General features: G+C 36.5%; 1 long non-coding RNA gene across 2 annotated transcripts; it reads left to right on the forward strand.

Moving 5' to 3' along the window:
- The first annotated feature begins 473 nt into the window (after positions 1 to 473).
- Positions 474 to 5,426, forward strand: LOC135799180 (uncharacterized). Of its 2 annotated transcripts, none has more exons than XR_010549918.1 (3): positions 474 to 595; positions 3,027 to 3,064; positions 5,411 to 5,426. It is a non-coding gene; the product is annotated as an uncharacterized lncRNA (long non-coding RNA). The 2 variants fall into 2 exon arrangements; XR_010549919.1 differs by lacking the exon at positions 474 to 595 and adding an exon at positions 2,617 to 2,926.
- The last annotated feature ends 574 nt before the right edge of the window (positions 5,427 to 6,000 follow it).

Genomic DNA, 6,000 nt, shown 5'->3' on the forward strand with positions numbered 1-6,000 from the left:
CCGAACCCTCCAAAAGACCTCCGTTGGGCACTCAGAATTGCAATCTGCGTTCGTTCGACAGTACGGCACTTCGGGTGCTGCTCAGAATAGCACCATAAGGCGTGTTCTAATGTACTTTGTAAATGTTTACTAGATGGCGCTTGGATGCACATTTTAACTAAAAATTTTGGTGCACGAAGTGGTGTGATCTCGCGCGACCCCGCGTTTTATCTCTTATCTCAGTGCACATCGTGCAGATATAAACAAACAACTTGCACGCTGTGTTTCTCTGGGTTGACTTTTGTGTATGTCCCAATCTTACTATCAATTTGCAATCTGCGTGCCGGTCAGTTTTCGTAGCAGTTTGTCGCCTGACTCTTATTGCTCGCGCACGTTTATTGAAACTTTTATTCAACGTGCTACATTTGATTTTATTAATAATTGGCAAAGTATAGTCTGCACGCACCGTACGTCGCGATTTACTGTGATCGTATTCTTGTGGTATATTTGTAAAACAGAAGTGCTTTCCGTGCCGGAAAGAAGTGTTGTGGTGCATCAGCCGTCGGATGAATTTCGGCATCTAATCACAGTTATTTTGCACTCTATTTTGGAACTAGTAAGTAACATAAATCATTTATTTAAGTATTTAATGGCATTGCAAATATATTTAATGTTAATGCAAATTACAAGAAATATGCAGCGCTTGACTAAGGTTGACCGGCTCGACTTCACACAAATCTCTTTACTATTCATATTGTCCTCGGTGTAAACTTGTTGCACCTTTTATACAATTTGAAATATTGAATTATTTAAGCGACGCTGGTAATCATTTCTAAAATTTTATATATTATAAACTATTATTTAACAATTTTACGACTTTTTATTATTTATAAGTTTATACAGATATTTATACATACTCAAAAATTAATTTGATTATTTGAGTTAAAATTTGATTATACGATACTCTCTTTCAAGGAATGTCGTCAAGATTGTTTTTATGCAGTTTTTTAATACACCCGGTGAAACTGGAATTTTAGCGCTTATCTCTGTTTGCATCCGTAGCTACATGCATGCGCGCTCCGGACGCATGCCGCAGGCGCACGTTTCTTTCACTCGAGTCTAGTTGATCGCTGTTTCTACGTAGTTGAACAGACGCGGACTGTACGGTGACTGTACGCATCAAACGCGTGTCGCCATTTTAATTCGGCAACAATCCTTTGCGTTTGCTAGTTACGAGTATATACGGGTGTTATATTGTGCTGGGTTAATTATGGTTCTTCGGTGCAGGACCGATGAGGCTAGGGTAAATTCCCCGGGGCCCGGCTGATCACCCTTAAATCGCAAACACAAAAAAATCAGCATAAAATTAACGATTGCCGGGATCCGCGGTGGCTCTCGACGGCCCTGCCTATCTGTGACTCAAATTAGAGGACCGACACGGTTGGAAACAATTAGGAGATATTCGCAATTCAAAAAAGGGGCAAAAAAAGAAAAATTGCACTTTTAGTCACGTTTTTGGTCTTTTTATCCCACGAAATTAAATTATTTTAAATTCTTATCCAATGCAGAATTTTTCAATCTCTCATAATCTTCAATCCGTTGGTCGCTATCGCTTTTAGTTTGAAAGATGTGCACTATTATTGTTTATTGACTCGAATATGCCAAGAACGTTGACATTTCTTTCTTTATTTAGTTATATTGCAATTAATCGAAATTGTTGAGTTAAGTCTCATTCGGTTTACCGTAGCAGGTTGTCAATAGAAGTGCCTCGTGTTGTGGGCACCGTATGAGGGTAGCGGTAGAAGTGACTCGTATTCTAGGCACCGTACAAGGGCAGCGGTAGAAGTGACTCGTGTTCAGGGCACCGTACGTGAATGATTGTATAGCTGACTTCCATTAGCCCATTTTTTCTTATGAATTAAAATTTCATCTTTTATATATATGCATTTTAATTAACTCATCTTATCGAAAATTTTCCGCAGATTAAATATTTGAAATCTGTTCCTTTCTATCTCTTTTTGTTTAAGAGATATTCGCAATTAAAGTAAATCGTCAAAAATTGAAAAATTGCAATTTTAAGCTTTTTCAGTCACGTTTTTAAACATTTTATCCCATTAAATTAAATTATTTTTATTTTATTCTTTATTATTTTAATCTCCGTCTGATAGAGAATTTTCCAATCTTTCATAATCTACCATTTTCTGGCTGCTATCTATTTTAGTTTGGAAGATATTCGCTGTCGAAAATCGTCGATAATAACTATCAATTAATAATAATATCATAATAATTATAATAATATAATAATTAGATGCATTTATTTTGAATAAGTATATCCTATTAACTTCTATATTTGAAGTTTTGAGTTATTTGTAAAAATTGCTATTTGTTTAGATAGGGTGGTGCATGCGTACTCTCGTGGACGTGTGATACACGCACACGGCCACTCTCGTAGGTGCGTGACCACTCACTGATACATAGGCAATCGCTCACTGCCTCATATGTACGCCACACCTTTTGAAACGCTTTGTATTTTTTGGAGGTACAATAAAGTATCCTCAGACGGCGCAGCGATGCATACTTTAACTAAAAATATTCCTGCGAGTGAAAGTCAGCGTGCGCAGTTGTGCAGTTGGCACTCATCTGTTCGCGCGACGAGTAATAATACTGCGAATACTCGTGTTTCTCGTAGTATTCGATATATCGCGTTATATTTTTATTGAATTTAGTATTAATTATCGTATTTGGTAATTCGTTAAATATTTATAGCGTGTGTAATCTCCGGAATTCAGTATTTTGTGTGTTTATTATCTTACCGCGTGTGTTCGTGATCGGTTGACGTCGGACGCCGGCCGGCCATGTGTGATTGTAAATAAAATTGTAGTTAATTTCGGACTTGTGTGAATCATTATTGTCTTCAGCAGAACTTGTCGAGGCAATGTGCTACCTGGTAAGAATACTCATTTAAAAAAAACTTTGGGTTCCGCTGGAATTTAATTCTACATTGTCTGAAATTGTGTATCTAATGTCTTGTTTCTTCTTTATTTCAGTATCTACTCACATTTGATTTGCGGTGTTCGATACACAGGTAAGTAACATTTTTACTGTTTTCCTACAATTAGAAAATTGATATCTTAAACTTATTTTTGCGGAAATTTCTTTCAAGTACTCCGCAGAAAATTTGAAAATGGAAATTCAAACTTTTTATTGCGGATACCTCCATAAAATGTCGTTCTGAACATTTTATGATAGTAAAATTTTACTCTAGGACCCAAAGAGTTTCCCTAATTTGACCAAATGTGAATATACTTTTCAGCAGAAAACTTATAGATGAAATTTATAGGTTTTTCTACTGAAGTGCAATAAAATTTTGTGGAAAATCGCAATAAATAGTTGGAATTGTTTATTGTTTAAACATAAACCAAAATAGACTAGAAACAATACATGTTCGAATTAAATTTCACTTAAATGTTAAATATAAAATAGGCCAATCTTTGAGCATAAGAAGTCATAATTTCATGATTTTAATTTTAAAGTTTTATTAATTTTAATAATATAAATTTCGGTACTACTACTCGTATCTGTATCAGTCATACTAGCATGAAAACAAAAATTATAAAATAGAATTGCATTGTTTATTTTTGATTTATCGGCAAAACGTGGGCATTCCGGCACGAGAATTCCGTTTGTTTTGAACACAACTTTCAATTTCTTATCGCATTCCGCCGCGGGAATGCAACGCATGAGATTATCACAGTCTAGTTTACTTAAATTGCGCCTGGCTGCAATTGCAGTACAAGGTCGGTTCCGTCGACGCGCAGCCGACTTTGCGCATCTATTGCAATTCGCGCACAAGGTCGCGTGGCATCGACGCGCTGGCTTTGCGCATCTATTGCTCTTTTGCCTCGCCGGGTTTATGCAGCAGGCACGAGTCTTAGTGAACTATCGCATCCCTTTTGCGTGTGCAATACTACAGTTTCGGCAAGCGCTTACTGATGGATTCAATTCAGTTATGGGCCGGTCGCTGGAGTAATATCTAGACGTGAGTTTCAGCGACGCGTACGTTTGATCGGACTTCTATTTCTAAATCTCTGTGCATTTCGAATATGTTCGGTCATCAATCGATTTAGTTGTACATGCATCTGCAGTGTTATGTTAGTGATTAATGGTGCGTTTTATGTTCATAAAAGTTTTTTTTTGCTCGGTTTTGATGCGTTCATTTTTCAAAATTACAAGATTGCTGCGGTTTCTTTATTGTCGGTTACTGTGTGACTTTGTCGGTCAATCGGATACATATTCCTGCTAAGTGTGTTTTTCCGTCATTAGGAGATCCTTTCTGCTTAAGTAAGTAACTTATCTGACCATTTCGAATAAATGTTTGGTTTTCTCCGATGTGTGAAATGCTAATATTACTTTATTGTATCATAAAGTATACCAAAAGCAATATTTGCGATTTGATAGGCAATATTAAATTGTTTGTGACTGGTATTTCTTGGCGTAATATCAATTTTGTTGCATATTTGGTAAAATGTATTTTTAAATCAAAACCTGCCAATAGTAGATAAATGGTTGTGATGGCACTACGATGCACGTTTTAGCGTTAAATATTGCTTGTCGGTGGTAGTGAGTGCAATAGTGTCCGTGTGCGAGATCACGCGATTTCGCAATAAGAGATAAAAGTTTGTTTACCTGCAGATATCACATCCTGCAGTTTATATTGGCATCGTTTAATCGTAATCACTATAGTGTTGTTGAGTTTATCATTTGCGCGCGTTTATCGTCCGCCGGTTTGTGATCGCGCTGAAAGTGTATATTACAACTCACAATAGTTGCTAGGTAAATCAAATAAATATCGCCCCCATATTGACTATTACATCTTTTTTAGGGACGACCCATCGTGCTGGTGTAAATTTTAACAAAACTGCACATATGGTTTTTTCTCTCCGCTGTGTGAATATAATATTACAAAATAATATTGACGTGATAACGTCTTTAAAATCGTTTTAGTCGCGACATGTTCAGAAACTTGTGTCACGAGGCCTCACGAGGCCGATCGCTATAACGAGAGAGAGAGACGGACCGATCTCCCTGTCTCATCTCGAGCGCTGCCAGTCATTCCGTGAAACTTGTCACGCGGGAATCCACACGAGCGTAGGTAGCATAGTGTTCGGAGTGAGTGGACTGATCTTTCCGTCTCTCTAAGTACTCTAGCGGCATACAAACGAATGGAGATTTTCTCTCGTGCGGTTAAGTTTTCGTTGAATGTTTAACAAAAGTGAAAGAAAATGAAGTGCAAGTGAAGTAAAAGTACAACAATTGCAACAAAAACTTATATCACCAATAAGACGTTATCACGTAAACATCTCGATCGTAAACCTACTCTTGCATAAACAACCATTTTGTTTTTGTTTTAACTTATATTTTCTATTTACAGTACTTGCTGTGACTAGAGTCCGGATGAGTTCTGCATTGCTAAGTTTATAATTCAATTATATTTTCGTTTTAATTTCTGCGTCGTACATTAGTATTTTTAAGTAGTTCCTTTTCACGTTCCACCGCGTGTTGCAAAAGATACAAGAGAGTCGCGTGTTTCAATCTGCTTCTCTGAATCTCTTTGCTTCTTACGAGATATTCGCGAGATTAACAAAATGCAAAAAAATAGAAAACTGTCACTTTAGCACCTTTTAGACGCATTTTCGACCTTTTACCGGAAGGAAAATATAATTATTTTTATTTTATCCGATAGAGTAATTTTCAATCTTTTCATAATTAGTAATTCGTATTGCTATCTCTTTAGTTTAAGAGATTTTAATTATCAAAAATCGTCGAAAAGTATCAAGCACCCCCTTGGTACTTTTTCTTAAGAATTAAAATTTCATCTCTCTCAGATTTCCGCTTTATCTAGCCTATCTTATAGAGAATAGTCCGTAGATTAAGACGCTGTAATCGGATCCTAATTATCTCTTTTAGTTTACGAGATATTCGCGATTGAAAGCAATAATGTAACTGAACGAAGTACAATAA

Source organism: Atheta coriaria, unplaced genomic scaffold (genome assembly GCF_025399875.1).
Source record: "Atheta coriaria isolate IRGN ID8LTWV9N9 unplaced genomic scaffold, Caltech_Dcor_3.1 hic_scaffold_9_pilon, whole genome shotgun sequence".
NCBI classification, from domain to species: Eukaryota; Metazoa; Arthropoda; class Insecta; order Coleoptera; family Staphylinidae; genus Dalotia; species Dalotia coriaria.